We start from the raw sequence: 22,662 nt of genomic DNA, 5'->3' as shown, positions 1-22,662 counted from the left end.
CACAAATATTTCTCTCCTTCTCTTGATTAGCTCTGCTTGTTTTTACTGAGACCCCACCCCCAGCCCCCAATCAAAGGACCCACAATGATTCCAATGGGGGCTCCAGCCAGCAGACAATTCTGGGTAAAAGACACTACCTTGTCTTCAGAATCACTTGTCCCAAACTACTCTGGACAGCTCCAGGGGTCAGGGTTCTCCTTCCCTTAAAATGACTTCTCTCTCAGGAGGGTCCCCATGGCCTGCTGCCACTGTCCTGTCTAAATCCTTGCTCATTTTTGAGTAGGAACCGTGGACAAACCAAGTTTTGTTTTGCTTTTAGAAAGAACAGAACAGGTCCAATAAGGAGTGTGGAGACAGGAAGAAAGGAGTTCTTGGGAGGAGTTCATGCCAAGGAGCACTATAGCCACAATCTCCATGACAACAGGAACACTTCCTGTGATCACTGACCAATAGGCTATGCTGGGTCAGAAGGACTGGACTCCCTGGCAGTGTGTCAGTGTCAGGACTTACAACTTTCCACAGACTGGCTGTATCATCCTAGTGTGGCCTTACGTGACTGGGTAGTGGATGGGCAGGGTTGCTCATCAGTGAAGAGTTCTGCGCTTAGGGAAGCACCTCTCCCTCCCTCTGTGATCAACCAACCTTTCTGTGTTTGCTTCTCACCATTTTTCCAAGTTCTATTTTTTCTCTCCATGTGCTCCATTCCCATCTTACATGTGTATGATATATGTGTTTAGACCCTATGCTACTCTTAAACACACAATTATCTTTTCTTTTCCCAAAATGAACATTTCTTTTGGTTATCTCAGGGGTAACTAACCAGTCGAAGTGATCCTCATAATGATTTTAAATGCCCCCTAGCAACAATTTACAACCTTCAGGAAATACTGGCCCAGTGTCTATTAACATTGTAGTATAAAATAGTAAATCCTGGGAAAATTCAACGAGGCCCAGATTTCCAAGCCGTTCTGCTGACATTTCTGCCAAGTGTGTCTATGACATTATACGCCTCACTCTTTTGTGCATATTTCTATTGTTTTATAAATAAAACTCTCTTGAATAAGCATCATTTGCTTTCTAAGTGGAATGGAGGTGCCAAGATCCCCTAAAGTTTTGTCTTACCGAGGCAAGTAGCTTGAGTGACACTACGTTCAATTATGTTAGCATAGTTAATATGTAGGAAAGCAGAACTGTGCCTTACTGCAAATCACCACCTCTACCACCGCTGATGTGTGAAAACCCAGGCTTCCAAACACACAAACTAAATTAATATTGGACCCTTCATTTTACAAAATCTCCCGTTAAATAGTGGGTTTCTAGAATCAAGGCAGCTTTTCAGAAGTTAACCTCCTGCACAATATGAAGCATGCGTGCTTCTCATTCTGCATGAAACATGCCAACCAATTTTCAATTATGCAGTCTGGATTTAAATGCTTTTGAAGGAGGAAAAAAAAAAACCCCACGTTTTCACATTTGTAACGAGAGGTTAAAACAAGATCAAAAATCATATTTGAAGACAAAAAATTTAGTCCTGGAGAGCAAATAATAGCGTACAATGATTGCCAGTGTTACAGCACCCCTGGCAGAGCTGCAAAACCAAGTGGCTGTCCGTTCGGGCTACAGCGAGCGGTTGCTTGAGCGCGCGGGTCCCGCTCTGGCTGGCACCTTGTGTAGGATGACAAGGCGGTTGCTGGCTCTGGCTGTGGCGCTCAATCTTGTTCACCGTGTGGGCAGCTGTTGGCTCACCACTCACTATGACTTTCCCCAGACCTGGTAGACTCATCCAGCCAGCCCTAAATGGGTGATTGACGAAGCATTTCTGGACTGGAGGGGTCTCGGGAAACCATGTATTTCAGTCCCCTTGTTTATTATGGATGAAAAGGTAAAGAACTTGCCCAGAATCATAACACAACTAGAGACTGGCGTTCAGACTACAGGCTTAAGCTCTTGGCTTCTAGTCTGAGACTCTCTCTCTACCTTTTACCATAACTCTGCATCTCTTTACCTCCAAAACGGAGTACTTCCTATAGTTAACTTGCCAGTTAACCTGTTCATTAATACTGACCAAGGAAAACTCTGGGCCCTAAGCTTGTACAGCCATAGCTTGGGTTCATCAGCTGGGTGACATAACCAACCCCAGGCTTCTACAGACTCACCTGCTGCTGAACCCAGCTCTCTGGGCTCTTAGGCAGGGTCTCAGCCCTCTCTAATTCACTCCCAGTAAAAACCTTAACCTGATACTTTCAGCTCTGACATTAATGCTGCCTTGATTTCCTCCAGGAACAAGCAATAGCTCATGGAGTGTTTTCTATCGGCTCCACATGGCTCCAAATCACAGCCCGTGGCCAGGAGGGCTGCCAGCTCCCTCAACCAAACTGGGAGCTTTGTGGACCCCACGAGAGGCCTTATTTATTACATCTCCCAGAGAAAGCAGACGGGGGCAATAATCGTCAAAGTAATATTTACCCCTTAATAACTGCCTATTTTTATACTGGTGTTAGAGGTTAATAGCAGTGTTATTTACTCCTCTGCCAAAAAGAACTGAAGGATGTGAAATGTGGCAGTCAATAAAGCTGAACAGTCAGATAAATAACATTCATATTATTTCCTGACAAATCCTTCTGCAACCCGGGGATATAAATAACCCTAAGAAAGCAGGTCCTGCATTACAAGTTTACTGATGTGTAAAATGTAATTTTAAAAAGAGCTTCAAGCCCTAGAAGCATTGGATTCTATAACTATATACACCGACAGACAGCCCTCAGGATGTGTGCGCACGTGTGCGTGAGTCCTCTGGGAACACACATGCATTCTCCGACGTACTTACCATCATGTGTCCATGTGAATGAGGTGTCAGTGTGTGTAGTCATTGCCTATCACTTCCTTTCCACTCCTGTGACATGCACTCCTCTGCTTCTTTTCCTACCTTACTGATGGCTCTTTCTCAACATCCTCCTCTTATGCTCCTAATTTGGAGCACATAGGGGCTCTGTCCTAGTCCCAGGTTTTCTGCTCTGGCATCTTCCTAGGTGATCCTATCCATTCCCATGGCTGACACACAAATGTGTATGTCTAGCTCTCAATCTCCTGGAGCTCTAACTCCAGTATTAACAGACTCCTTGACATTTCCACTTGGATATATGATAGGCATCTTGGTCACACTCTGGCCACGGTATAGCTCTAAATTCCACCCCCAAACTGCTCCCCACTCCCCTACTCTCTGTTGTCTTCCCCAGATCGGCGAATGGTACCACCTCCCATGCAGTTGTTCAATTAAAAACCAAGCACCTTTTTAATCTCTCTGATATTCACCTGCCCTCCACCTTGTATCTAATCCACAAACAATTTCTATAAACTTTTCCTTCAAAATACATCTGGAATCCATCCATCCATCTTCTTCCTTCTGTCTTCACCACTCTCCCCGAGTCCAAGTGTGCCATCTTTCTGACTGCTTTCCCAGCTTCCACTCCAGCCGCCTCATTCATTCTCCTCCCAGCAGAGTAAGCTCTTAAAATATGAATCCAAATGTCTTTCCTTGGCCTGCAGGTGCTGTGTGACCTGGCCCTGTTCCTCTCTGACCTCCTCTCCTGCCCATCTCCCCTCCCTCGTTGTCCTCTGGCCACAGTGTCCACCTCTTTGATCTTCCAACAGATCAAACACGTTCCTTCTGCCTGGGATGCTCTGGAGCTGGCGTTCCTACACTGGCTTCCTCTTGTCAGTCCATGAGCAGGTCCTCCCTGATGTCCAACCATCTAGTCTGAATAGATGCACCACCACCCATGTCACAACCTTCATGTCATCGTTACTGTTTTCTTCATAGCATCTATCATTTCTCAAAATTATGCTGTTCCTAGATTTGCTTACATGTTCATTAGTTATCTCCAGTAGAATGTAACCTCCATAATAGCAGAGCCCTTGTCTGTCATCTTCCCCACTGTATGTCCAGTGCCTGGGAAACAACCAGGCACATAGTAGGTATCTGTACTAGTGTCCTAGGGCTGCCATTAAAAAGTGCAACAAATCCAGTGACTTAAACAATAGAAAGTTATTTTCTCAAGATTCTGGAGGCTGTAGATCAGGGTGTTGACAGGGTTGGTTTCTTCTGAGGTCTCTTTCCTTGGCTTGTAGATGACCACCTTCTCCCTGTGTTTTCACATGGTCTTCCCTCTATATATGTCTGTATCCAAATCTCCTCCTCTTATTTATAAGGACACCAATCATATTGGATTAGAGGCCCCCCCTAATGACATCATTTTAACTTAATTACCTCTTCAAAGGCCCTTTCTCCAAATATAGTCACGTTCTGAGGTACTGGGGGTTAGGACTTCAACGTATGAATTTTGGGGAGGGACACAGTTCAGTCCATGAATAATAAAACAAATAGTGATCATCATGAAAGCTAATATTATTGAGACATTATGTATTGACATTGTTTTAAGTACTTTTCCTGTATTATCTTTACCTTCATTATTAAGGTTAAGAATTAAGAATGTCACTATTATCAGTTCTATTTTCCAGATGAGGAAACCAAAACAAAAAGAAATTAGATGACCTGCTGGAGGTCACAGGTTATAAGGGTGGAAACTGTTTGATTCTATGTCCTTTTCCACTGCCCTACACTGCTCCCCTGTGTTTGTAAATCTCTGTTGAATGAACGGGTGAAGGGGAAGCACGCATGTTATTCAGCATATGCTGTAAGTGCACAGACACCAAAGGCAGCATATTAGCCAGACTACCTTATTTATATCTTGGGCTCCCTTCTAAAAATGATTTGAAGCAAAATATCTTAAAGGCATCTATACAATATCAGTAGTAAAATAGAAATTAAAATCAGAAAATCAGGAGGAAGAAAAGGAAGAAGAAAGAAACGTATAAATCATGAACAGGGATAGATGTTGAGATTAAACATCAGTTTTGTCTCTGAGCTTCCTTAGTTCTTTCATTCCAAAAGAAAGTCTACCAATCCCCTAAAAAGATAAAAATTATCCTGGAACTAAATTCTAAATGCATGTCACATGCAAGCTCTTACATAATAGCAATCTTTAAGTGACATAATAGAAAATGGTCTTTCATCAAACTCAGGAAAAAGAACAGCTGGATTTTACTTTATAAGGGGTTCCATTTGCATTATCCTGAAAGGATCCACTTACTTTTTTCTGGCCATCAATGACATTCTGTGACTTCGCTCATTCTCATTTTACTAATCCATTCTGAGTTAGGCTCAGGAATTCTGCAGAGCCCTCACTGACTTTCTACCAATTAGGTGGAAGAGCCTGGCTGCATCTCCAGCAGAAAGCCTCAGAGGGCGTTTATCTTGGTACTGAAATGCTAACCACAGGGAAAGAAGTCCCCCTTTCAAAGGGGAGGGCTGGGTGTATGCGAAGGAATGAACTCATCATTTTCTTTTCTTTTTAAAATTAAGGTGGGAGTGGAGAGTTGGGAAGGCCAGAGAGATTAGCTCCTCTTTTAAGAATCAGTTCCCCCAAGAAATAACTCAGTTTCAACTTCCAGCAGCAAATCAGAATTTGACAATGGACATTGCTCGTAAAACACCCAGCATAGGGCCTGACATGTAATAAGTAGCACTCAGTAAGTATTTGTTATTGTATTAGTGGCTTAAGAGAAGTGTTTGGAACTCCTCAGGCATTTTGATGAGGTGTTTTCCCTAGTATTTTTAATAATATGGACACGGAATAGATGTTTATTAAATTGTGGGATTTCTGGTAAAGAAAAAATTGGAAGAACATTTCCAGAGGCATTTTTAAAACTATCAATCTATAGCCTTAATAATGGTCGTTAAGGCCCAGTTCTAAACACCTATGATGTTACTCTGAAATAATAGCATGTAAAATGTGTAAACAGACTATGAACAAAGATGTTCATTATGGAATTATGTGTAATAAAAGAAGAAATTAGGGGATTAAATTTAGGTAGATCCACAAATGATGGTTCAAAAATTGAAAAACTCTGAATAATACTACATACATTTTTCTGCAACTTATTTTTTTTCACTTAATCTATCTTGGTTTTCATAATATCATCTATAAGTCTACAGTATTTTCTCCCTACTGCCCAACTTTCTATCACAAAAATTTTCTAATAAACAGAAGAGTTTAAAGAATCAGACAGTGAACATCTGTGTATTCACTTTCTCAATTCTATAGTTACTACATTCGTTTTAAAAGGCTGCAGCGGGACTTCTCTGGTGGTCCAGTGGTTAAGACTCTGTGCTTCCATCGCAAGGGCTGTGGGTTTGATCCCTGGTCCTGGAAATAAGATCCCACATGCCACGCAGCCAAAAAATAAAAAATTTTTAAAAAGACTGTACAGGGCTTCCCTGGTGGCGCAGTGGTTGAGAGTCCGCCTGCCGATGCAGGGGACACGGGTTCATGCCCCGGTCCGGGAAGATCCCACATGCCGCAGAACGGCTGGGCCCGTGAGCCATGGCTGCTGAGCCTGCGCGTCCAGAGCCTGTGCTCCACAGCGGGAGAGGCCACAACAGTGAGAGGCCCGCGTACAGCAAAAAAAAAAAAAAAGACTGTACAGTAGCCCATCTAAGGGCAAGCTAACTTCCTTACTGAGGCACATGTATGCTTCTTTCAGTTTTTGGTGTCACACAGCACATCAATAATAATACTTGTACATACATTGTTGTGTATGTGTACAAATAGATCTGTAGTATAAATTCTGGGAGGTGGGAACTGATAAGTCAAAAGATAAATGGATTCCAGAAGTTGATATATACAGTTGACCCTTTAACAACATGGGTTTGAACTGCACAAGTCCACTTATACACAGATTTTTTTCCAGTATATATGTACTACAGTACTACTTGATGCATAGATGCAGAACTGTGGCTATGGAGGGCCAACTATAAAGTCATACACAGATTTTTGACTGTGCAGGGGTCAGCACCCCTACCCACCCACCATGTATAGTTCAAGGGTCAACCGTATTGCCATGTGGCTTACCAAAATGGTTGGAATAAGAGAGTAGGGAAATGCTTATTTCACTTCACATTTGTCAACATTGGGTATCAGCAAACATTTAAAATAGCTTACAGTCTCGCAGATGAAAATGGTATCTCTCTTAGTCTCCTGGGCTGCCATACAAAGTATCACAGAGTGAGTGGCTTAAACAACAGAAATTTATTTCTCACAGTTCTGGAGACTGGCAGCCCTGTGTCAGGGTGCCAGCATGCTTGGATTCTGGTTAGGGTTCTCTGCCTGATTTGCAGGCAGCTGCCTTCTCCTTTGTCCTCACATGGCAGAGAGAGAGAGGGAGAGAGAGAGAGAGAGAGAGAGAGAGAGAGAGAGAGACAGAGAGAGAGGGAGAGAGAGAGACAGAGAGAGAGAGACAGAGAGACAGAGAGAGAGACAGAGAGAGAGAGACAGAGAGAGAGAACAAGATTTTTTTTCTCTTCTTATAAGGACAATCATCTGATCATGAATACCCAACTCTTATGACCTCATCTGAAACTAATTATCTCCCAAAGGCCCTATATCCAAATATCATGACACAAGGAGTTAGGGTTTCAATATATGAATTTGGGAGGGACACAAACATCCAGTTCATAACAGTAGCTCATTGTTGTTTTTATTTGTGAATCTTTTATGTGTTTATTTGCCGTTTGTATTTATTTTATCCATTAACTGCTTGATTATCTTCTTATCGATTTTCCTACCCTACTGATTAATAAGAATTTTTGAATTTTAGACATATTAGCCCTTTGTCATCTATACTGCAGATATTTTTCTGAATTAGTCATTTGTCCCCTGATTTGGTTTATATGGATTTTTGAGCAGAAATTCTAAATTTTTATAGAATCAGATCTATCAATCTTTTTCTTTTTTTTTAATAAATTTATTTATTTTTTGCTGTGTTGGGTCTTCATTGCTGCGCACGGGCTTTCTCTAGTTGTGGTGAGCGGGGGCTACTCTTGGTTGTGGTGCACAGGCTTCTCATTGTGGTGGCTTCTCCCGTTGCAGAGCACCGGCTGGGCACGTGGGCTTCAGTAGTTGTGGCACTCGGGCTCAGTAGTTGTGGCACATGGGCTTAGTTGCTGCGAGGCATGTGGGATCTTCCCGGACCAGGGCTTGAACTCGTGTCCTCTGCATTGGCAGGCGAATTCTCAACCACTGCGCCACTAGGGAAGTCCCAAAATCTTTTTTTTTATGGTTTCTTGTCTTGCTTAGAAATGTCTTTCCTTCTTTAAGATTTATAAATTGGGGGATAGGTTTTTCTCCCTAATTTTTGAGCCATAAAGTGTTACTTAAATAGGCCATGAGAGTAATTCTTTCCAGGAAGACTTAAGCAATGTTTTTCTTAATCTACAAAATGAGAGATATTCTACCTGGAATATAAGGGTGTTAGAGACAGGAAAATTTGTTGTTTCCAAACTGAAGTCCTCAGAGAAGCCAGGGAGGCAAGTGCACCTGTGTGTGTTGGGGGTGGGTGGGTGTGCACACACACACAAGGGCAGGGGGAGAGAGAGGAGAGGGGAGTGGGGGCGGGGTGGTTATGGAGATCTGATGACTAGTCCCCTCTCTACTTGGAGTCCCTAAAAATCAGGGCAGATAGAATGATTAAGCAGATTAGGGAAAGAGGGGGAGGAAACTACAAAGTCTGGTATGAGCAGGCTCACTTGGAGATTGACCCAGAAAGGCTTAGAACTCTATTAGTTGTAAATATCGTAGTCTTTAAAAAACAAATACCACTGAAGTATGGCATTCATGGTATTGTGTGTCCCATTCTGGAAATTTCAGGCAGCTACGCTGGCATCATGTAGCTCATCATCACTATCTCTTCTGCAAATTTCTGAGAAAAAAAGAATTGGCTGAAAAAACTCCTCACATCTCCATCAGTTTGTAATCAGTGAATACAGTAAGTGCAGGAGGTTGATGACTGTTTGCAGAGTATGTAATTTTATATATCTTGTGGGAGAGGTTGAGAGGATTCTGTTTAAAAAGGCTGCCCTAATAAATGATTTACCAGGGCCAGAGATCAAAGAAATTGCTCAGAAATTGCATCTCAGGGCACCTAAAATTGTAAGCTTATGGAAGTCCTCAGAACCCCAAACATTTTATGACTTTTATATTAGCTAACCACCAAATTTTCAAAGCAGTGTGACTGCCATTGGTTTTAATAAGAGCTGCATGCTCAACCCTTCCTCCCTTTAATAAATGTAAGGGTGATGTTGCCGAGAGACATTTTGAAAATATGGCAAATGTCATGGAAGATCTACCATGGACCAAGGCTCAGGCCGGATAGCAGAAAAGTTAAATTCTGATGAGAAAAAAAATTGACTCCAAACAAATTCCATAGATCTTGTAAGAAAATAAAAGGAATTCTCCCTTGGATGCTATCTCTCAGCTGGAGACTGCATGTAAGAGCACTGTGAAGGAGGCTAAGTCACTCTGGAGATTGGAAACTGAATTTAGTGATGTCAGTCAGGCTAGGCACTGATTGCTCTTGCCCACTGACAATTAGGAAAGTTCCCTAGCGCCCTCAGGACTTCAGAGATTTTCCCCAGAGCTAACTGGTACCCCTCGTCCCAGACAAGCCATGGTCCAGTCTGAAAATGAAGAACCAAAATTAGGTCAGCTAGTGGTTCTCAAAGTAGGTTCCAGGGACCCTTTGGGAGGTGATCCCTGAGACCCTTCTAGATGTAAGGTCAAAACTATTTTCATAATAATAATGAGATATTGTTTGTCTTTTTCATTCTCATTCTCACATGAGTGACCACCAACAGGACTGAAGGAAGAACCACCCAGCTGAACACTGTTCAGATTGCAGAATCATGAGCAAATAAAATGGTTTTAGTGTGGCTTGTTTTGCAACCATAGATAATTGGAATAGGCATGTCAGAGATGCATACTGATGCTGGTAGTATTGGTGACCTTGATTGGGGATCACTTTAAATTTTTTCAGCCATGTAGGGACTGAATCTGGGTGTCACTAGGGAAGATGGATAGAGGGATTATTCACAGGGACAGAGATCAGAATGACTGATTTCCTAACATGTTCAGAAATCAAAAAGTGAGGCTCTAAGCTCAGTCATGGTTTCCCCCTCGTGGACAGAGCTAAAGGTGTCTACTGACAAGTGAAGGAGATTTCTCCTGATGAATAACTTTGACGAAATTCATAGCAATGATGAAAATGATGGTATGAGGAGGGTGGTGATGATGACAAAGATGATGAGGGTGATGGTGGCGATGGCAATGATGATTGTGTAGATAAGATGGAACTTGGTCCTGGGACTCCAGTCCTGAAATGAGAAATTACTCCTGTGGATAACATGTTGTGATGGGGAGGGTGTGTAGGCTTTGGTGTCAGAAGACCTGGTCCAGGTCCTGGCTTCACAATCTTCGATAAGTCATGCTTCCAACCTGAACTTCAGTTTCCTAACTGCTAAAATGGGAAGAGCTATATTCCCTGCTCTTCCCCCTGACACAGTTTTCATGAGGGTCAAGTGAGAGTACTTGAAAGTGCTCTATAAACTGTAAAGTACTATGCAAAAGGGAAGAATATTAAGATAAGGGATATGAGATTGTTGCTAAAAGGAATCTTCCCTATACTTAAGCAGTTCTGAGAAAACACAGAGCAGATGATTAAAGACCTTTCTGCAGGAAGTTTTTAGTTTGCTTGTGGGAGTTACTGATCTTGCTGCCCCCTATGACAGCCAGCCAGGAAAGGTGATGTGGCTTCGAAAAGAAATACAGCCTCCACGTTTCCCAAGTTTTGGAGAGTGTGGCGTTTTCTGTTCTTTTTTCCAGCATTATATATAAACCGGTCAGCATTTCCTAGATGTTCAACACTGTGCTAGAAATTGAGGGTAAGAGCTGAGGAAGAAAAGTAGCTCCTTCCTTTCTAGCCTGCTTGTGGTAGGTAGAATGATGGCCCCCAAAGACATCCTAATCCCCAGAACCTGGGAATATGTTAGGCTGTGTGGCAAAGGGAACTAAGGTTGCAGATGGAATTATGGTTGCTAATCAGCTGACCTTAGGATGGGGAGATTATCCTGGGTTATCCAGGCAGGCCCGGTGGAATTACCAGCAACCTTAAAAGTGGAAGAGGGAGGCAGGAAAAGGAGAAGCAGAGAGTTGGCAGTGTGAGAAGGACTCAGCCCAATGTTGCTGGCTTTGAAGATGGAGGAAAGGGCCATGAATCAGGGAATGTGAGAAGCCTCCTGAATCTGGAAAAGGCAAGGGAATAGATTCTACCCTAGAGCCTCCAGAAGGAAAATGATCCTACAAACACCTTGGTTTTAGCCCAGTGAGACCCATTTCTTACTCCTGATCTCCAGAACTGTAAGATAATAAATTTGTATTGTCTAAGTCCCTACTTTTGTGATAATTTATTATGACAGCAATGGAAAACTAAGATATTGCCCCACAGTCTCCTAAGGAAGCCACCTTTGTGGGAGGACTGGGCAAAAGAATGAGAGGTTTGACTCAATGCCACACATGATGTCAATGGAATTTTAGTTCCATTTGTCATGTTAAGTTCGAAGACCTAAACCAGTAGGCAACAAGCAAGGTCTGCAAATTTCCCCATTTCTGAAGCTACAGTTGTATACACAGGAAGTAATATCAGCACCATTGGTCAAGCTGTATACAACTTACCATCTGACATTGATGTATTGACTTATTTGTTTTATGTCTGTCTTCCCCTCACATAGAATATAAGCTTTGTCAGTTTCACTGCCGTAGCTTCAAAGCTCAAAATAATTCCTGGGTCACAGTAAGTGTTCAATAATTTTTTATTAACAAATTCACTTATTCAACAAATTTTTGTTAAGACTATATGCATCAATACTAGAAAATAAGTTCAACGTAGGCAGAGATTTGTATCTGTTTTGTTAGCTGCTTTATTTGTGTTCATAGAATAGTACCTATCACTCAATAAACATTTACAGGATGGAATGAATGAATGATTTAAAGAATGAAACATAAAAGCCCCTGCACTTCAGGAGTTCGTAGTCTAGTGGACTTCGGTTTCAGGTTTGTCAATATAGTTACCTACACCAAAACTGGATTCGCCTTCCTCCTCAAATTTTCCAATAATTTTCAATGATTTGTCAAGTCGCTGTGTTGTAGGGGAGGAGAATGAAGGCATGGAGAAGGGTTAGGGAGTTAAAATGGGATTCTAAGTTGATGCTATTTTTTGCCAGATAACATGAGGACTCGTCTAGACATTTATTTTCTGACACAATTCATTTCTATTTTTATTATTTTTATAAATGTATGTTATTTGTAATTTGACTAAAGTATGTGCTCACTGTAATGAAGTCAAGAAGCAATAGAGCCCTCTACCTCCTAAGGTCTGCTCCAACCCCCCCTCAGAGGTAACCGCTGTTAAGAGTTTGGTTTATATTCCCCTGTCTTCAGATATCTTATTTGGATGCCTCATTTTCAGAACTGCTTAAAATAAGTATAAGCCTAGACCTTGATCTGATCCAAAATTGCTGAGAAAAAGAGTTTAAAAACATATACTAAAAATAATGTGAAAGAGGACCATGTAACAGAAATCCCTACGTGGGAAAAATCATTTTTAAAATTGTTGTGATTTGTACAATAGCTGGTTTTCCCATGCTCTATGTTTTGTCCCTTTAAATTTTTTCATATCTTGAAATTACCAGGATCCCCAAGTCTATTTGCCTGAGAATGAACAAATAAGCCTCTATTACTGTAAAAAAAAAAAAATTTCCTGATGCTTACAGGAATGATATTTTTGTGAAAAGTTGAATAAAATACTTTGAAAAACTTTTAGAAAAATAAGGAGGTGAGGTTATCAGTCACTGTCTATCATCCTAATGATTCTCACCCAGGATTGACATCAGACCCCTTGAGAAGAAAGACATGTCAGCAAACTAGGACTGAAGCCCAGTCGATGACTTTATGGTTGTCCTTGAACTTCTCTTTCACTTACATTCCTTTCTGACTTTGTGTTGGCCTGACATTTAAAGGCCAGGTTTGTACTGTAATAATAATTAATAGTTGTGTATCACTTAACAGTTTACAAAGCAATTCCCCACCTATTTTCTTATTTGCTCTTTGAACTTCCCAAGAGATGTGTGCTATTGCTCTTTTGGTGACTATTAGCTTCCATTACTCAGATGAGAAAACTGAGGCTCAGGGAGCTTAAATGACTTGCCGAAATCACATGGTCTGTTAGCAGCAGGACTCCTACCTTTAAGTCTCTTGCCTTTTCCTTGAAGCAATGTTGGCCCCCAGATAAGCAACGTCGGGTCATACTCTCCCATTATCATCAAAATTCTCAACAACTTGAGGAAAAAAATTAGACAAGGTGTTTTATATCATTGTATTTTTTTTCAGGAAGCCAATACAAAGTGTCCAATGTGTCTCTGAGGTGTCTGCTGAGATGAGGCATGTGGACTTGCTTGTGGGGAAATAGTCAGGACGTACATGTGGCCACCTCTGACTCCAAGCCCTGACAGGGGCCCTGGCTAGCATGTTCCACGTGAATCCAGGGCCATGAACTCCCCTTTTGCTCAAGATGGCACCGGCGTTCCTCACAGCATGTTTGCCAACACCACTCACCCCAGCCCAGCATCTTTCTTTCTCTAGCCTGCTGTCTCACTGTCCATACCAGCCTGCAGTGGGCCAGAGAGGCAGACGAGTGAGACTGACACTCCGGGAGCCTTCCGAGACTTTACTGAGTTTACCGGCAGGTCTAGAAAGATGGAAGTCCTATGGGTAGGCCCTCTAGGCCCTCCTGGAGGGTATGTCAGGCTTCAGGCCTCAGGTGGTTTGGCTCATGAGCTCCATTTGTGCTCATGGTTGGAGCAAAGCACCTTGGGAAAGCCCTGCAGTGAATAAATACAAGATGGGGTCAGGGGAAGCTGAATTTGAATCCTGCCTTTGCCCCCGAATAGCTAGAAGCTTCCTAACCTCAGAGATTCCCTTTGATCATGGAGGTGAGATGGAAGAGCACACTTCTGTTATATAAAGTTGTTGTAACGATCCAATGAAAAAAAATTTGTGAAAGCACTTAACAGCTCTAAAGCACTAAAGCAACATCTGTTTGGGTTTTGTTGTTGTTGTTGGTTTGTCTTCCAGATAGAAATCTCTGCCCACAAAGTCTCCCACAGTGAAGGGACACTGATACAAACACACGGCTCCTCTCCACTATTTCATCAACTATGTGCTCTTTTAGACAGCTCACCAATGAATTCCTTTCTTCTTCTTTTTCCCTGTACCTACTGGAGTCCTTTCCCTGACGATTTATCTTAGTACCAAGCTTTAGTCCTCCTTCCCAAGTCATCTGAAGAGACCTTGAGAGAGACCCATTTAATGGGTGGGAAAGTAACTATAGGGTGAAAATGGAAGTTTCCTTTCTGTTCCTCCTAATTTTAGCAACACAGCTCAGACTGCTACTCTGAGTGTGTTAATAAAGTTGGGGTTCTACGTCTAGGACTCTATTTTTGTCCCCCCCCCATATGTCTTTTCTTCTGTAATTACAGAGCTTTTATCTAGGCACAGGGCTGTTGAATTAAAGATCACATTTCCCAGTCTCCCTTGGGGGGTTCACGTGACTAAGTTCTGGCCAACGGGAGTGAGCAGAAGTGATGTGTGCAAATTCTGGGACTTATCCTTAAAGGGAAGGAACACAACCTCTTTCCTTTTCCCCTCCCTGCTGGTTGGAATGCTGATGTGATGGTAGCTTGGGACAACCATCTCAGACCACATGATGGAAGCCATGTGTTAAGGATGGCAAACAGGAGATTAGAAGCGGCCTGGGATCCTGACCCTGTTGAGACATCCTACCTTTGACACGAGACAGAAAAATGAATTTCTTTCTGGTTTAAGCTATTATTTTTGTAGGTCTTTTGTGATGGCAGCCTGAAATACATCATAACAGAGGTTATAGAGAGGAATACTTTGAGGTCTACAGCTTCACACTTTTTGAGCTTGGGAAATTCCATGTTTGCCCCAGATCCTGATCTAAAATAGGAAAAACTCATAGATGCTCTCCTATGACTTCCCCCTTCTGTGTTAGTGTTCAGTGTTATTATTAAAGTTGTTATTGTTGCCATTAACATTGATTTAAATAAACCAGGTAAAATGTGCATGAATGACAACAACAAATAGATAAATTGGCATTCATCAAAATTAAAAACTATCATGCATCAGAGGACATTATCAAGAAAGTGAGGGCTTCCCTGGTGGCGCAGTGGTTGAGAGTCCGCCTGCCGATGCAGGGGACACGGGTTCGTGCCCCGGTTCGGGAGGATCCCGCATGCCGCGGGGCGGCTGGGCCCGTGAGCCATGGCCGCTGGGCCTGCGCGTCCGGAGCCTGTGCTCCGCAGCGGGAGAGGCCACAGCGGTGAGAGGCCCGCGTACCGCAAAAAAAAAAAAAAAAAAAAAAAAAAAAAGAAAGTGAAAAGACAACCTACAGAAAGGGAGAAAATATTTATAAATCATTTATCCTATAAGAGTCTAGTATCCAAATATATAAAGAATTCTTACAACCCAACGAAAAAAATAAACAACCCAATTAAAAAGTGGGCAAAAACTCTAAACAGGCATTTGTACATGTGTTTCAAGCACATGAAAAGATGTTCAACATCATTAGTCATATGGAAGTGCAAATCAAAACCACAGTGAGGGGGCTTCCCTGGTGGTGCAGTGGTTGAGAGTCCGCCTGCTGATGCAGGGGACACGGGTTCGTGCCCCGGTCCGGGAGGATCCCACATGCCGCGGAGCAACTGGGCCCGTGAGCCATGACCGTTGAGCCTGTGCGTCCGGAGCCTGTGCTCCGCAACGGGAGAGGCCACAACAGTGAGAAGCCCGCATACCACAAAACACACATACACACACACACACACACACACACACACACACACACACACACACACACACACACACACAGTGAGATGCCATTTCATGCCCACTAGAATAGCTATAACTTCTTTTTTTTTTAAAAGAAAGGAAAATAGCAAGCGTTGGTTAGGATGTGGAGAAATTGGAATCCTTGTACACTGATGATGGGAATGAAAATGATTCAGCTGCTGTGGAAAGCAGTTTGTTTTTCTCCTCAAAAAGTTAAACATAGAATTACCATATGACCTCCCAAAGAACTGAAAACAGGTACTCAAACCAACACATGTATACACATGTTTATAGCAGTGCTATTCACGATAACCGAGAGGGGGATTCAAACGTCCATCAATGAATGAATGGATAAACATATGATGGTATAGACAAACAGTAGAGTATTAGTCAGCCAAGAAAAAGGAATGAAATACTGATACATGCTATAACATGTATGCACCTCAAAAACATTACACTAAATGAAAGATATCAGACACAAAAAGGCCACATATTGTATGATTCCATTTATAGGAAATATCTAGAATGGGTAAATTCATGGAGACAGAAAGTAGACTGGTGGTTGCCAGGGCCTAGGGCAAGAGAAGAATGAGGAGGAACTGCTAAATGGGGTTTCCTTTCAGGGCGATGAAAATGTTTGGGAACTAGATGGAGATGGTGTTTGCACAATATTTGAACATACTAAATGCCACTGAATGGTTCACTTAAAAATTGAAATGGTTCATTTTATGTTATATGACTCTCACCTAGTTTTTTTTTTTTTTTTAAAGCCATGGGGCCCCAAAGCAATAGTAGCATTGTTTGTTTGCAGAAAGGTAGCCGGTGGTACAGGGGTCTGCTTGAAACAAGAGCCTGAACCATCTGAGCAACTGGACCACTAACGAGCACCTCTCCTCTCCCAGAAGCAAATGTTCCTGTCCTCGTTCTCCCAGCCATTCATTAGGCTCCAACCTGCTACTTGTCAGGTAGCATTAGTCATACAGGTATCCAGGGGACTGGAGAGCTCTTGCTCTTCCCGATTCCTTATTTATTATGCTAATGAGAACATGACCACGGCTCTGAGGCCCAAGGTGGATATTTGGACTATATTCAGTGGCAGTGGCACAGGGTGGACTGGGGGACTCACCCACAGGTCTGGTTTCAAGCCCAACTTTGTCACACCCTTGCTGTATATTCTTGAGAAAGTCGGGTACCCTGAGACTGTCTTCTCACTTTAAATTTGGACTAAATAACATTTTCCTTAATTCATTTCAATATCCAGAAACTGATTATTTCTCAGTACCTCCCTTGCTACCACCCTGGTTTGAGTCACTGTCATCTTTTCTTGATAAATGCAGTGGTCTCCTAACCCATCTCCTTTCTTCTGCCTTTGCCCTCTTCCCAACCTATTGTTATATTGCCATAAGACTGGTCCTTCAAATAAGTCAGACTGGGTCATTCTTCTGCTCAAAGCCCTCAAGTGTGCTCATCTTAGGGTAAAAGCCAAGTCTTTCCACTGGCCTTCAAGGTCCTATAGGATGGGACTCTTGCTTCCACTCTGATCTTATTTCTTAACCATCAGCACCTTGCTCACTTCACTCTACACCCAATGGTTTCCTTTCTGTTCCTGCCTCAGGGCCTTTGTACTTGCTGTTCTCTCTAGCTGGAAGGTTGCTCTTGCTCTTGCCTCCTTCAGGTCTCTGCTCAGATGTCATCTAACCAGTGAGGTCTTCCCACCCTGGCACTCCCTATTCCCCTTCCCTGCTTAGTTTTTGTTTTCTATTACAATATAGTTAGCACCATTCAACATTTAACACCAAAAAAACATACTTTGTTTACTTCTATTTTATTTTAAAATTTGTCTCCCCCTAAAATGTAAGTTCCACGAGATGTTTTGCTCAGTACTATATCCGGAGTGCCTAGAATAGTGCCTGGAACATAGAAAGTGATCTATAAATATTTACTGAATGAAAGAATGGGTTCCTTTGAAGAGCAAAGAGGACAATGAATGTGAAAGCACTGTACAAAGCACAGTATTTTGTTGTTTGTATCAAAGTGAAATTTGCCTTAACAAGGCCTACACCAGAACGATTTGTGATATTTGGGGAAAATAAATAACGCAAATTAAAAATTTCACTATTCAAAAGACTTCCATGAACCCCCAAGGATACTTTAGAACCTGATAGAGCCTCCGTTTTAAAGCCCTCATCATTAGTAATCTTCCCAGAACCCATTTCATCAACCTTAATGGAATGGACTTGAGAGGAGCAGCTTCCTGATGAGTGTGAGTCGAAGGAGTCTGGGTATTTCATAGCTTGTGTGGGATTTTATGAACATAGCAAATTGGCTTTCTATTTGCTACTGCAAAAAATTAAATTAGGAATGAAAGTAATTTGGTTCAATGAAAATAAAAAAAACTAAACTCAAAGTAGTGGGGGAAAAAGGCCAACTCACACAGAGGTCAGGACTGCCAGGAAGGTTCCTTCTTAAAGTCTTATAAATAGAAGGTAATTTCTAAAATGTCAAGGGTTTCTCGGCTCAATTAAAATTATTTGTAGCACAAACGGTTGAGACCAGGGAGTACTTTAAACCATGGAAATGCAGTAACAAAAATAATAAGCAACTAGGTTATTGTTGTTTCGGAGAAAGCTTATTTAAATGTTGAAGAATTTCAATCATGTGGGATGCCAGAAAGAGCCAGTTATAAAGGGAAGTGGAGCTCTTTGCCCTCAGATTCCTGTCCCCCTGCTTCCACTTAGAAACAGGAAGCTGCCAAGAGGCATTTTGCAATCGAAACAACTTCATTTCCCATGTCCATGCGGAAGAAAGAGCTATAACTCAACGAATACACATTTAGGACAGGTTGGGGAATGGCTGTGATGCTGCAGCCCTGAGCTCAGAGCATATAACTTCTTTCTAAATGTGTTTTGGACTCCGTGGCTGTCATCTCCTAAAGGATGAATTTTGCAAATATTATGAACTTATCCATTTGGGAAGCAAAAACAAATATCGGATAGACCCAGCTTTTGTCATAGATAAATAGTTCTTTACGTAGCAAGCCCAGGAGTGTTCAGTGCTACCTCGCAAAGTCCAATGAAGTGTCAATTCAAGCCAGAGGTGTTATCATTTACTGTCGACATGGACTGTCACCACGTATGGCCATAATCGGAAAAATTACTGATGATTGATACTGACGGCGATGATGATTACTCTTGCAATAACCTTAATTAAAATAATGAAGTGCTACTGCATGCGACTTGTGGCACGGGGGGGATAATGTATACACGCCACAAGGAAGTCACCAGCCAGCATGGCATTCATATTTCAATCCTGACACAACTGGGGAGCCCCAGAGACATTATGTGATTTCCATAGTCTCCACAGTTCCTCATCCCTCTTGTACACATAATTGCTGGAATCAGTACAATAACAAGAGTTCTGCTGGTCACTCCTTTCAGCTGCACATAGAGCCCAGCAGATGATTGGGACAGTCTCCTCCTTAGTGGCCTTCCCATGGAGCTACTTACCAAACTCTGTGGGGATGACAAGTTCAGCTCTGTACTTTCCCCACCACTAGCAACTCACACAATCAAAGGTGAGGGCAGCCCTACGGAGAGAAACACTTCTGACCTCCTGGAACGCCAGCTCTGAAGGCTGACTCTCGCCTAGCCAGTACCATCCGTTCCTTTTTCTTCCCAGAGCTTTTTGCTGTTTTCTTTTCCTCTGTTCCTCCAGTACCTGAGATGAGAGGGAGACAGGAGGAGAAAGAACAAAAACCTTGGAGGGACTTCTGAACCACCCAGAAGGCCAGCCTCAAACCCAGTCCTGCGTCCATTTCACATAATTGGTAAGGGCCTTAAAAACACAAACAGCTCTCATCCACAGCAAGAAGATCAAAGGGACATTTACCCGCTCACTTAACTTAGAAAAAATAAAACACCCAGCGCAAATTGTGGGCTTTTAACTATCTTGTGGGACCAAAAACCTAATCAGAGTGCTGAGGACTATAAACATGTAGGAAGGGAAGCAGACGGTCATTAAAATCTGATTATGAGGCCAGCAGCGCTGATAGGGCCTGACGGCACGCCTCCCTGCACAGGGATCAGCTGAGAGAGCAGGGAGGGTGAGCGAAATCAGCCTTGAGCGTCTTTCCTGCACATTTAGAAGAATGTAGAGCCATAGGGGCTGCTACACCTTACCTCTTTTCAAGAGAAAATTTGGCCTCAGCCGTTCATGGAATTTTTTTCCTTTTGCTCACTCACAGAACATTCATTGTATACTGATCATAGAAAAATGCGAACTCTGACGTAGCATATAATAGCAGCTTTCTCTGACTACTGGGAACTGGGATTTGTTTCATTTGTTCATTCAACAACTATTTATTGAGCATCAGCTATATGCCAGGCTGTGTCTTGGGTGCTGAGGGCACAGCAGTAACATGACAAAGATCTTCGCCCTTATACAGCTTATATTCTAGTACAGAGAGATGCATGATAAACACATAAGCAAAATGTGAGTGTGTCAGATGTGGGAACGATGTAGAGGAGGATAGGAAGTGTGAGGGGAGGGCTTCCATCTTAGATACACAGCCAGAAAAGACCACAGCGAGAAGGGGACACTTGAGTAGACACCTGAGGAAGTGCTTCTTGGAAAAACTAGGATTGGAATCAAGAAGAGCTATCAGCACAAGTTCTTAAAGAAGGGACACGACTGGCCTTTATGGAATGCCACCCTGTGACAAGCACAACATTGGCCAGTTTATCTGTCTAATTTAACAGTGCCCTCTGTTGGCACTCATCTAATTGCAACAAGTTAGGTGATCAAGGCCAAATGCACTTAGGCCAGTGCCTCAGGCTGTCTGTCATCCAAACTCTGAAGTCCTCTTGGCGCCTAAGCGACTCAAAGGAGTCACTCTTGGATTAAGGTCTTGCTTGCAGCAGAGCAAAAACACACATTTCCTGGACCTGCTACCTCTAGTCTATTAATTTTTCTATTGATTGTATTACCCTTGGCAGTACCAACATTTTAGACTGGGTAAACCTTTGTTGTGGGGACTGTCCCATGCATTGTAGAATGTTTCGCAGCATCTCCGGGCTCTGCTCAGTAGGTGCCACTAGTACCCCGACCAGTTGCAACAATCAAAGATATCTCCGGACTTTGCTTTGTTGCCCTGACCACACTCTCCCCTCTACCTCAGTTCCCGTTCCTCACTTTTAAATAGCAAAGACTCCCTTATCCTTTAAGGCCCAGCTCCAATTGCATCTCTTCAGCCAAGTCTTTCCCAATATTCGACTCAACCCTTTCAAAACAAATGGCTCGGGCTTCCTTGGTGGCACAGTGGTTGAGAGACCGCCTGCCGATGCAGGGGACACGGGTTCGTGCCCCGGTCCGGGAAGATCCCACATGCCACGGAGCGGCTGGGCCCGTGAGCCATGGCTGCTGAGCCTGCGCGTCTGGAGCCTGTGCTCCGCAACGGGAGAGGCCACAACAGTGAGAGGCCCACGTACTGCAAACAAAACAAAACAAAACAAACAAAACAAATGGTTCTGGAACTACATTCCCATAGCACCTTGATTACACTTCTACTACTGCATTAGATCTCAGCTCATCCATCTGTCCGTCCATTTATCCATCCACTTATCTATTTATCCATTCACTTATCTAGCCATCCAATAAATGTTTATTGAGCACCTGCTATATGCCAGGTGCTCTTCTAGATCCTGGGGATTGAGATGTAAACAAATCTAGCAAAAACTCTGCCTTTGCTGATCTTATACTCTAAATAGGGAGCTAGAAAATAAAATAACTAAATACATGTCGTATGGTCATGGTGCCAGGTGCTATATTAGGTTCTGGAAATAGACATAAGCTAGGCCCAATGCCTGCTTTCAAAGAGCTCATGGTCATGGCAGGGGTGAGTAGAGCAGGGGGGCTGTAAGAAGTGGGAGAAATAGCGATAGGGGCTGGGGAGAAAGGAGGAAAGAGCACTTAAATACTATGCCCAAGTGTGAGGAGTCCCCAGGGTCACAGAGAGGTCAGTGAGATCTGCCTGAAGCCTTGGGGAAGGCTGCAATTTTGAATCTTCTGGTCTAAGCTTCAGGAGAACCTTCTGAGAGGGTTAGGACATTTACAGGGTGGAATGCATCTTAGGGAGACCTAGCCTCAGAGGTAAGACAAAGAGACAGTTTTTAGAAACAGTTAAATGGAATTCCTAACCAAATTTACCTCAGGCCAGAATTTTTCCCTTTGCTTCAAGGTCACATGACAAATGATAGTGAAGGCTGGACTGGAAGCCCTGAGACCACACCCCTGATTCCCATCTTGTTCCTGAAACCCCTAAACTTCCTGAATTCCTGTGCTCCTCGGGTGGGACTTCCTGTCGGTGATGGAGCTAAAGGAACTGAACAACACCTCCTTCCTTCCTAGGATAGGCCTCATTTACACATAAAGGTAGACACATTTCCATAATGCTACCCTGGAGGAAACATCCAGGAAACGTAAAGGCTGTCTCCCATGCATACTCCCCCAAACCAGAATATGTAAAATAAAAAGTCAAAGATCACACTAAGAAGTGACATTAAATCGACAAAAGACCCTGTGGGCTTTACTGGCGCTGTTTACCTGGTTTGTCCTAATTCTCTCCCACCTCCCCATCTGCCAAGACTTCAGGGATGTGTTGACTTTCATTTCCTTGAAATAGTTAATTTTTGCAACCAGGTTCCAAGTGGGAGGTTTAAACTGGGGATCAGCTCACTCTATGTGCAGGTCATTTAAGAGCTCAATCTCATCTTTGAAATATAGATTAGCCAGGAGAGTATGAGTTCAGCAT

The 22,662-nt window shown here is 42.8% G+C and overlaps 1 long non-coding RNA gene across 2 annotated transcripts in view; it reads left to right on the top strand.

Annotated features, from left to right (window-relative positions):
- LOC113618289 (uncharacterized) overlaps positions 1–22,662 on the top strand; it is a 142,132-nt gene that overhangs the window by 69,928 nt on the left and 49,542 nt on the right. The gene's annotated exons all lie outside the window — the stretch shown is intronic.

Source organism: Aethalodelphis obliquidens, unplaced genomic scaffold (genome assembly GCF_003676395.1).
Source record: "Aethalodelphis obliquidens isolate GAN/ISIS:26980383/991018 unplaced genomic scaffold, ASM367639v1 scaffold5, whole genome shotgun sequence".
NCBI classification, from domain to species: domain Eukaryota; kingdom Metazoa; phylum Chordata; class Mammalia; order Artiodactyla; family Delphinidae; genus Aethalodelphis; species Aethalodelphis obliquidens.
The sequence above is the reverse complement of the archived record's forward strand: the minus strand, read 5'-3'. Positions and strand labels throughout refer to the sequence as shown.